This window comes from Podarcis cretensis (assembly GCF_951804945.1).
Source record: "Podarcis cretensis genome assembly, chromosome: 13".
NCBI classification, from domain to species: Eukaryota; Metazoa; Chordata; class Lepidosauria; order Squamata; family Lacertidae; genus Podarcis; species Podarcis cretensis.
This window is the reverse complement of record NC_137182.1, coordinates 42,287,380-42,299,413: the sequence shown is the minus strand read 5'-3', so window position 1 is coordinate 42,299,413 and position 12,034 is coordinate 42,287,380.

The window sequence follows — 12,034 nt, the reverse complement described above, 5'->3', positions numbered from 1 at the left end:
TCCAAGTTCTGGCCTATACAGGAGGAAAAGGACTTTAAAATTGTGTCGGCTTTCAGACTTGGAAAATTTGCAAAGAAAGAGAAGCCCAGAGACTGTTTGATAACTTTGAGATCGAAGGAGGAAAGGGACAGGATACTGGGCCTACACTACGAAAAGTCACTGGACATTTTGGACAGAAGAGCTGAAATTTACAAAGACATCCCGAAACAACTGCTGGACCTTAGATCCGCCTATTTTGAACTGGTTAGACTGTTAAGGAGCAACTCAATCATCTTTAGGTGGGAATTTCCTCAGGGATTATCTTTCACCTTCAGAGGGAAGAAGGTTAAAATCAAAACACTTGAAGACAGAGATAAATTTCTGACTGCCTACGGAGAGGACCTTCAGAAAGGAATTGAAACACCTTTGGGGCTTGGAGCATCTGCTGTACCTCTATCCTTGGAACCTGAGCAGATGCAACTGATAGACTACATGGAATTGGCCGAGATGACTGGCAGAATCCGAGACTTGGGAGAGGAGACGCTAGAAGAAGACTGGGAAAAATTTAAGATTTATTTGCAAAAGTATTGTAAATTGTATGAATGTTAAGCAGGATGCTTGATTATAAACAACTTAGCACCATCAAAATAGATGAAGTGAATTATGAAGATAAGTCAAATTCAAGAAAAAACAAATTTCTAGATAACTATTAGGCAAAGTTTAATTTTTTAAGGAGTGAAATAAAGGTATCTAAAATTTGAGATATAATATTGGAAAATTAGATAGTAAGGATGGAGATAAGGTGATAAATTGCTGACTTAATTTTTATAATTTGGAACGCAGGAGCGGGAGATGCGAGGAAGTCCAAAGGAGATAAGAAAATATGTTATGACATGTAATAATTTTGCTTGCTTTTTTATATTGTAACTAAAAAACTCTTAATAAACATTTAAAAAGAAAATAGAAAATGGAGATTATGATTGTATGGAACTCCCCAGAGACCCATCCCCCAAGGAGAAAGGGAAGAAATTACAAAAGATTTCAACAAGGGACAAGGAAGTGTCGTATCATAACCAGGAACAAGAAAGCCAGCAGAGGGGGCTTGGAAGTGATTTGAGAGCCTCAGACATTAGAACACCGGACTGATGGTTAAGATTTAAAGGGAAATAAGAACTGACATAACCCGAAACCAGGAGGAAGGGACGACGGACAAAATTATAAGAGAACTTTCTTTTGTATATCTTTTTATTTCTGAGTAATATTAATGAAATAATAGATTGTGCTGGAAAGGATTTAATTGGCTTTAGCAGAAGATTTGAAGGTCTTAAGTATAAATATGGTTTAAATTCTAAAATTTAAAAGTTTATGGGTTTGAGGGAAGATAAAGTTAAAGATAATAATGGTAAATTGAGATAGATTGTTAGATAAATTATCTAAATAATAATTGAAAAGCATGGGAAGAATTTGCTGAAATAATCAATAAATTGGAATACAAAAAGGGAGGCGTGAGGAGGTCTAAGACACAAGATAATGAAAGGATGTAAATTTGAATTTATAGCTTCTTTTTGTTTGTTTTTCCTTTTTTCTTTTACTATTATGTGATTTTGATGTTGATGTTTTTTCCTTCTTTTTTCCTGATTTTTCTTTTTGTATTTTTGAAAATTTGAATAAATATCATTTTTTTAAAAAAAATTAAAAATAGAGAGAATCTTCATTCACATGGCTTTTCTTCAGCTGGGAGCAATAGCTCGGCTAACAGCTTCTTCCAGGAAGACAGAGGGAGGGAGGAAGCAAATGGTTTGAAGCTTCAGGACCTGCAATACTTAGACTTAATGAAATGAAATCCATTATTTGATCCCCCACCCACCCCTATGTTCCTTAACATCTACATGAAACCATTGAGCAGGTTCTTCAGGACTATTGGAGTAAATTTGTCAACAATATACTGGTGAAACACAGCTCTACTTTTCCTTTACATCTGCAGGTGTGGCTGTGGATGTCTTACCTCACTAGTGGACTAGTTTAGAGCCAATAAACTGATGCTCAATCCAAATATGACTGATAACTGTTAGTGAACAGTTCCCCAAACCAGATGGATGAGAGGTGGCCTGCTCTTGATTGGGCTCCACTCCCTCTGAAGGAGCAGGGGTCCTTCTTGATCCATTGCTGTCATTTGAGGCTCAGGTGGCCTTGATGGCATGGAGTGCCTTCCATCACCTTTGGCTAGGGGCCCAGCTGCAGCCCTATCTGGACAAGGATATCCTAACTTTATCATCCTGGATAAGTCAGTTGCTTAGAGTGTGGTGCTGATAGCACCAAGGTTGCAGGTTTGATCCCCATTGTCACGGTCCGGGTTACAGGCAGTCGGAGTCCCGGCTTGGTACGTTGGGACCGGGGTAGAGGTCAGGAAGCAGGAATCAGAGGTCCAGGGGTCAGGAAGCCAAGAGTCCAGGCCAAACTCAGGAAGGCCCCAGTCCTGTGAGGCCCTAGCAGGTCCAGGCCTGGCTCCTGCATGCACTCCTGACACCCGTGTAGGATGCAGGTGGTTGGGCTAGATGATCCTCAGTGTCCCTTCCAACTCCACAATGCTAGGATTCTGTTAAACTTCTTTTTCCTATGCTCCTGGAACCTCTAGGTTGGATTATTGCAATGTGTTATACCTAGGGCTTCCTCGAAAAACATTCAGAATCTCCAGCTAGTGCAGAATTTCATGACTAGGTTCTTTACTGGGGCAAGACATTTTAAGCATATGCTGTAACGCCAATCCTGGCCCAACTGCACTAGCTGCGGATTACTTTCCAGGTACAATTCAAAGTGCTGGTTTGGACCTATAAAGCCTTGAAGGGCTCAGGACTGCAGAACCTGAAGGACCTCTCTGCTTATTTAAAACAATTCAGATAATAATAATAATAATAATTTATTTATATCCCGCCCTCCCCAGCCAAGGCTGGGCTCAGGGCGGCTAACAATAATCAAAATAATCCAACGTTCTAAAAACATTTCATTATAAAACTTAATTAAAATCAAATTGGTGGCAACCATTAAGCAAAATTCTGTGCAGATTGCCAGAGGAGGGGGTCAGGCTGTGCCCTGACCAAAGGCCTGGTGGAACAGCTCTCTCTTGCAGGCCCTGCGGAAAGATGTCAGGTCCCGCAGGGCCCTAGTCTCTTGTGACAGAGCGTTCCACCAGATTGGAGCCGCGGCCGAGAAAGCCCTGGCTCTAGTTGAGGCCAGCCTAACCTCTCTGTGATGCTGTGACCATCATCCAAGGCCCTTTTTTTGTGCCTCAGAGAGTGGCAACACAATAGTGGGCCTTTTCTGTGGTGGCTCCCCCATTGTGGAATGCTCTATCCAGGGAAGCTCACCTGTCAACTTCATTACATATTGCTGCATGCCATCCCAATCTCCTAGCATTGTGAGATTCCAAGGATCCCAAATGTGTTTCCTTTGGAATGAAGTACAGCAGAGACTGTGGTGTCTTTATTATATATGGTTTATTTACACATATAAACAACTCTGTGTTTGTCTTTCTAATTACCCTAGAGTTGAAAGAGGGAGGCCCACACTTTTGCTGTCTAACACAGAACCATTCCCTTTGTTTCCGTAATAACCCATTACCTAATTTGACTTTAGAAAATATGAATCCTTGCTTCAATTTTAACTCTTGCTGGACCTAGGAATTAGGAATGAGAAGTGTCTCAGCTTACAGACTACCTGCTCAAACTCATGAAATGTAAATAGGCTGAAGGTCCCAGGACAGTAGTATCCATGGAATAGATCTTTTCTTCACTACTCTTCATCCCCAGCAAGCATGGGCAGTGACCTGAGATGATGGGAGTTACAGTCCAATACTATCAGGGGACCCAAAGCAAACTGTGTTTAGGCTTCTGTGGGGAGAGACAGGAATCACATGTAGGACAGCATCTGATGGAGGTTGAAGAATGACAGGACTACCTGGGAAGCTGTTTGGAGGAAGAGTTTAAACATATGGCTTAGAGTGAATGGCTCTTGCTCACTAGCAAAGCTCAGCTGAGATACATAAGGGATAAAGTTTTCAAAAGCCCAAGTTGCATGGGGGAAACCTCCCTTTGATACACCACGGAGCACCATTGACAGTAATTGGAGAGAAGGGATGATGGTCTGGATGAGAAGAAGGGATATGGACCTTCACAACCCTCTTTCTATACCCTGGCCAAGTCTCAAATTGAATTAATTCAGAAAGTTATACCATACATGAGAGGCATTGCTTCACAAGGGAGCAGATCTTGGGCTATAGTGGGATGACACTGATATAGCACTTTGCTTGTTCTGAGACTTGAGGACTTTAGCAAAACAGATCCCCCACCCTGTAATTTTTTTATAATTATCAATCAGCCTCACTACTTCTAAATGTCACATGGGAAATCACACGCCAGGCACAATAACAGCCACAGAAACAGCCCTTTCCAAATGTGAGGACCCTGTGTTGTAGTCTATATAGCCGCCTGTCCTATCAACTTACATGAATCCAGTTAGGGAGGTGGATTTGGGGCTGGTGCATAGCTCCATGCAGCCAAGTTTCCCTATAACTTTAGCCAAGACTGAAATGCTGTTGATAACTAAATGTAAACATGATGACCTCCAGCTGCAGTTCAGCACAAAAATGGTTAGCGCTCCACCTGCTTTTCCTGCTGTTGATGCTGCATTGTTCTTCAAGCAAGTATTTGAACTCCTCCACAAGCAGATTGAGACAAACAATTCAAACCAATTCACTCGGTCCTCCAGCAGACATGATCATTGGTGAATTCATATCCGTTACGCAAGGAAACTTCAGAATGCATGAATTTACGAAAAAAACCCAAAACCTCTTCGTTTATTGCTAAGTAAGTAGTTATTTATTTATTTATTTATTTATTGGAGAATTGCCTACAGGGCCCACTGATAATTCTTGATGAAATAAATGACTGCATCAGCTTCTCCTGTAAGCCTTCTAGGATACATTCAGGCTTATGTCCCACCACTTGAATTAGCTTCTGTCATTCCACTATGTCCTCCTCACGGGACCACTGGTGCCCATGCAGAACACATGACCATTTTGGGAAGGCTGGAATGAAGTAGAGAAAGGAGAACCAGCAGCAACGACCACCCCCACCCTTAACTTCACTCATAATCACACACACACAGAGAGAGAGAGATACACATCCCTCACAAGGACACTGTAGGACAATACTGCCTGCAAACGGCAGCTCCCTCCTCTTCCCTGAAAGTGCAAAAATCTGCATGCATAAACCCAAACATTTGGGACACATTTACTTGAAAACAAGTCCTTTCATTCTGGTCAGTGAGTTTCTTCTTTGGTAAAAGAGCAGAGGACAACCAACTCTTAAGCATGGGCTTCAGAATCCTGTTGGAAACCATGGGGATTTCAAAGAGCTTAAGTTTGTTTCCTGGATTGCCCCTGCTTTTTGCCCATATGGGCTCCATCCACAACCTAGTTCAGGTTTTCAAGCCGCTTGAAACCCATAGATTTTGCAACCCATCCCTATGCCAAGTACACCTCACTCCCCCCCCCCCCAGCATGCATTGGCTTCTAACCGAAAAGGGCAAACCTATGCATGTCTACTCTGAAGTAATCACCACTGCCTTGTAAGTGGTTGCAACCAGAATGCAGCTTAAATCCTATTTCTGTGAGAGCCACTTTTATGAAAGCCAATGGGATGCTTCCTCTCAAATATTTGGATATAATGGATCACATGGCACAGCGCATGCACACCATTTGAATCGCAATGCTTTCGGGGGGGGAGGCTTTCTCCAATATTTTGGGGGGGGCAAAGACCCTTCAGCCCCTAGGAGTTGGATCCTATAATAATAATAATAATAATAATAATAATAATAATAATAATAATAATTTGTTATTTATATCCCGCCCATCTGGCTGGGCCTTCCCAGCCACTCTGGGCGGCTTGAATAAAAACCAAAAATACAGTAAAATCACACGTTAAAAACTTCCCTGAACAGGGCTGCCTTAAGATGTCTTCTGAATGTCAGGTAGTTGTTTATCGCTTTGACATCTGCTGGAAGGGCGTTCCACAGGGTGGGCGCCACTACCGAGAAGGCCCTCTGCCTGGTTCCCTGTAGCTTTGCTTCTCGCAATGAGGGAACCGCCAGAAGGCCCTCGGCGCTGGACCTCAGCGTCCGGGCAGAATGATGGGGGTGGAGACGTTCCTTCAGGTATACTGGACCGAGGCCGTTTAGGGTTTTAAAGGTCAACACCAGCCCTTTGAATTGTGTTCGGAAATGTACTGGGAGCCAATGTAGGTCTTTCAAGACCGGTGTTATATGGTCTCGGCGGCCGCTCCCAGTCACCAGTCTAGCTGCCGCATTCTGGATTAGTTGTAGTTTCCGAGTCACCTTCAAAGGTAGCCCCACGTAGAGTGCATTGCAGTAGTCCAAGCGGGAGATAACCAGAGCATGCACCACTCTGGCGAGACAGTCCGCAGGCAGATAGGGTCTCAGCCTACGTACCAGATGGAGCTGGTAAACAGCTGCCCTGGACACAGATTTGACCTGTGCCTCCATGGACAGCTGTGAGTCCAAAATGACTCCCAGGCTGCGCACCTGGTCCTTCAGGGGCACAGTTACCCCATTCAGGACCAGGGAATCCTCCACACCTGCCCGCCTCCTGTCCCCCAGAAACAGTACTTCTGTCTTGTCAGGATTCAACCTCAATCTGCTAGCCGCCATCCATCCTCCAACCGCCTCCAGACACTCACACAGGACCTTCACTGCCCTCACTGGTTCTGATTTAAAAGAGAGGTAGAGCTGGGTATCATCTGCATACTGATGAACACCCAGCCCAAACCTCCTGATGATCTCTCCCAGCGGCTGCATGTAGATGTTGAAAAGCATGGGGGAGAGGACAGAACCCTGAGGCACTCCACAAATGAGAGCCCAGGGGTCTGAACACTCATCCCCCACCACCACTTTCTGAACATGGCCCAGGAGGAAGGAGCGGAACCACTGTAGGACAGTGCCCCCAGCTCCCAGCCCCTCAAGACGGTCCAGAAGGATGTTATGGTCGATGGTATCAAACGCCGCTGAGAGATCCAGCAGAACTAGGAAACAGCTCTCACCTTTGTCCCTAGCCCGCCGGAGATCATCAACCAGTGCGACCAAGGCAGTTTCAGTCCCATGATGAGGCCTGAATCCCGACTGGAAGGGATCCAAATGGTCCGCTTCTTCCAGGCGTGCCTGGAGTTGTTCGGCAACCGCTCGCTCTATCACCTTGCCCAAGAATGGAAGATTTGAGACTGGGCGATAGTTGGCCATTGGATAGTTGGACAGAACTCTAGCACTCTCCCGCCCTGGCCCTGCTCCCACGGTGGAGTCTACTTCCCGAATCTGAGCGATTTTATCTGCAAAAAACTTTGCAAAATCATTGCAGGAGAACATGTGGCCCGTACTGGGCCCCGATGTTACAGGTGGTTCCGCTAAATTGTGAACCACCTGAAAAAGTCTCCTGCTGCTGTTTTCTGCAGATGCAATAGAGGCGGTGAAGAAATTCTTCTTCGCCGTCGCTATCGCCACTTGGTAGGCTCGACGTTGAGCTCTAACCTGTGTCCGATCAGATTCGGAATGAGTTATCCGCCACCGGCGCTCTAGCCGTCTCAAAGATTGTTTCATTGCCCTCAGATCCGTGGAAAACCACGGGGCTCTCCGGGCTCCATGCAATCGGAGAGGGCGCTTCGGAGCCAAACAGTCAATAGCCCTGGTTAACTCCGCATTCCAGCGGGCCACCAGGGAATCAGCTGAAAGGCCATCAACATGGGATAAAGCATCCCCTACCACTCTCTGGAAACCATTTGGATCCATTAAGTGGCGGGGGCGGACCATCCGAATTGGTCCCACCTCCCTGCAGAGGGGATGGGTCGCAGAGAAGTCCAGTTGCACCAGGAAGTGATCTGACCATGGCACTTCTTTTGTTTCACTTTTACTTAGTGTCAGATCACCAACATCCATAGAGGTAAACACCAGGTCCAAGGCATGTCCGCGGCTATGGGTTGGGCCAGACTTATTCAGGGACAGCCCCATGGAGGCCATGCTTTCCACGAAGTCCCGAGCTGCCCCTTATAAGGTCGTGTCGGCATGGATGTTAAAATCCCCTAGGACGACCAAGCTAGGTGTCTCCAGGAGAACATCCGCCATGACCTGAAGCAGCTCGGGCAGGGAATCCTTGGTGCAGCGGGGAGGTCGGTACACCAAAAGGAATCCTGTACTGCCCCTATTGCCCAACTTCCAGAACATGCACTCAGAAAACTGGGTCTTCCCAATAGGACGCCTGGTGCAAACTAATGACTTTCTAAAAATCACTGCAACCCCCCCTCCCCGCCCACATGACCTGGGTTGCTGTGCGTAAGAGAAACCTGGTGGACAAGCAGCGGCAAGGACAGGCCCATCTGCTTCATCCAACCAAGTCTCTGTTACACATGCCAGGTCAAGTCCTCCATCCATGATCAAGTCATGGATGGCAGTGGTCTTATGAATCATTGACCTGGCATTGCACAGCAGCACCTTCAGGTCATGTGGGTATCCCTTGCTGATTCTAGTATCCATCCGGTCAGGACCAGACCCGGAGGCAGGAATAGTCCTCAGACAACGACTAAACCTGCCTCCTCTGTAATGACATGGTCTGGTCTTAGCGTAACTCCTCCTCCTACCCGTGATCACTGAGATCGGTTGTCCCAGTGCATCCCCCCCTGTGGAACATGCCCCAGCCATTTTGTGGGCTGGGGCCCACTCCCCGGCAGCCCTGACCCCTCCCCCTAAGAACAAAATAACAACTTATTCAAACAAACAAAACCAATAAAACAATACAAACAAAAAAAAAATTAACAATTACAAAAACATCAAAATAAAAAAAATAATTCCCCAAACCCAACCAAACATGCATCCCACCCCCACCCCCCACATACAAAAAATCCAAAAGAATTTTTTTAAAAACATTTTAAAAACACTCTGTGCCCCTCCTGCAGTAACACTGTCCTAGTGAGGCCTGGCAGGCCCTGCCCTGGGCCAGGTGGTAAGTGGCAGGAAGGAGCAGGACCCTCAGGCACTCACTCAGGGGAGTCCTCCTGGGCAGCAGGCAGCAAGCACCACGCAGTCCTTATGAGGCTTCAGGCCCCGCCCCAGGCCAGATGGTAAGTGGCAAGAGCAGGACCCTCAGGCACTCACTCAGGGGAGTCCTCCTGGGCAGCAGGCAGCAAGCACCACGCAGTCCTTATGAGGCTTCAGGCCCCGCCCCAGGCCAGATGGTAAGTGGCAAGAGCAGGGCCCTCAAGCACTCACTCAGGGGAGTCCTCCTGGGCAGCAGGCAGCAAGCACCACGCAGTCCTTATGAGGCTTCAGGCCCCACCCCAGGCCAGATGGTAAGTGGCAGAAAGGAGCAGGGCCCTCGGCACTCACTCAGGGGAGTCCTCCTGGGCAGCAGGCAGCAAGCACCACGCAGTCCTTATGAGGCTTCAGGCCCCGCCCCAGGCCAGATGGTAAGTGGCAAGAGCAGGGCCCTCAAGCACTCACTCAGGGGAGTCCTCCTGGGCAGCAGGCAGCAAGCACCACGCAGTCCTTATGAGGCTTCAGGCCCCACCCCAGGCCAGATGGTAAGTGGCAAGAGCAGGGCCCTCAAGCACTCACTCAGGGGAGTCCTATGCCTGTAATCCCATTCATGCTTATTGGGGAAGCAAAATTCATTGAATAAAAAAAAGAAAAGGAGGGATTCGCTTCCCAAGTACTTTTTTAAAAGGCATTCAGCAGGTAAAGGAAAGATTGGAGTGAGCTGAGCTGGTTTGCAAAGAGACCCAGAGCAAATCGAGCATCATATACCAACAAAATAAACGGAGCCTGGGTGAGATAGACCGTGCGTTCCCCAGAAGCAATCTGCTCTGTCATTTGCTAATGGCTTCGAGTTGCATTAAATCAGCAATTTAGAAAACTCGTGCAGAAAGCAGGGAGGGGGGGGATACTGCAGATTTTGCTCATCTGCTGTTTCTCTGTCTGTTCCTGGAGCTCACTACTGGCAGTCCAAATGTAGCATGGGGAGAGGGGGAGAGGGAGAGAGAAGGAGAGACCATCCCAATCCTTCCATCCTATCTTTCTTTCTCTCTTACGCTGTGATTCAAGGGCTGGTAAAAAGCCCTTGTGTGTTGGAGCACACTTGTATACTCAATGATTGTTCTACAGGTTAAATTGAGAACACATTCCCATGAATACTTCATGGTTCAGAAATGGAAGGGAGGTGTGGTGGACAAAGCAGCAGAACAAGAGGTAGGCATGGACATTGTGTTTAAGAGAGAGGCAAAAGGGGTTAACAGAAGAACTTAACAGCTTTTTATTTCTGGGTTTCCCATATCCAAACCCACCAATTCATCCACAGCACCACAATGAATCCCTTTGAATTCACCATTTACATAAATCTAATCAAAATCTATAAGGAGACTGCTCTAGTTTCATTAGTTTGAATAAAATGCTCCTTTCCTATGGGTTGCAACATTCAAGGTACATAGATTCACAAATCAAAACTGAAACACAGTTGTTTCTCTTCTGTCAGTATTGCAGTCTTTTCTGTCTCATTGCAGAGTCCTCCCAAAAAACAACCAGCATGTTCTTGCTTTCATCTTTGCCATGCAAGAGATCAACAAGAATGCCAAATTCTTATCCAACATCACACTGGGGTCAACATTTTATGAGAATGCTTTTAATCCTTTGCTAACGTGTTGGAAAACTCTTGCTCTTCTTTCCATTGGACAACGAATTATCCCCAATTACCACTTTAATGGGGAAGATAAATTAATTGCTGTTGTTGGAGGGCTCACCTCCCAAAACTCCCTTCAGATGGCCAATATATTAAACACCTACAAGATTCCACAGGTATGTGTGTAGATACATAGATACAACCACAAGGCCAGACATAGACAGAAAACCCCAAAAGAGCATCCAGGTTAGCTTTCAATCCCATTACATTATGTTTTCTACACATGTGTCCTACATTAGACTTGGTATGGGTACATGATTATGTTAAAGCCTCCTGGCTATGTGTTGCCAACACTGCCGTCTCAAGTAGCATTGGGATTTGGGAAGGGGGGATAAACCCATAATACTAATAATCCAAGCTCTGGTTCTTCCAAACCTGGCCATGCCACAAATCACCAGCTTCCTGCTTAGAAACTTCTCCTAGTTTGAGACTTAATAATGCCAGGGGTGTATACTTACAAAAGTAAGACCAGGTGGTTAACCACCACAATACAGAAGTATTCTTTATAGGAACGAATGGATGGTTTTCGGATTCCTAAAAATAGAATGCCTTTTCCTTTAGCTCAGCTATGGCTCCTTGGATCCAGGGCTGAGTGACCAAAGGCGCTTCCCTTCCTTCTTCCAAATGGTCCCCAGTGAAGAAGCTCAGTATGATGGCATTGTCTGGCTACTCAGGAAGTTTGGGTGGAACTGGATTGGCCTCCTTGTTTCAGATGATGACAGTGGAGAAACCTTCCTTCGTACTCTCAGACCAAGGCTTTCCCAAAATAATCTTTGCATTTCTTGAACACTGGTGATCCCACTAGTGACAGTATTTTTACCTAATGAGCTTCTTCAAAAATATTTGAATCCAATCACGTTTGCTCTCACACAGCGGCAAATGAATGTGATTCTTGTCTATGGAGACAGTCAGTCTCTAGAGGGTTTGAGACTGATTTTAGTCTCCTATGAGGTTTTGTCTATGTACCCTCTGGAGAGGGTGTGGATTACAACAGCTCAGTGGGATTTCACTGCAGTGCTGGTTGGAGGCAATTTTCATTCCATATCCTTCAATGGCACTTTGTCATTTACACTCCATTCAAATCCAGTTCCAGGGTTTCAGGAGTTTCTACAGACCATAAATCCATGGCAGCCAAATCTTTATTTCATCCAGCAGTTCTGGGCCAGTGCATTCCTCTGTTCATTCCCAGATCACAATCTAATTCACACAACTCATGAACCCTGCACTGGGAAGGAGAAGCTGGACAAACTCACTGGACCCGTGTTTGAA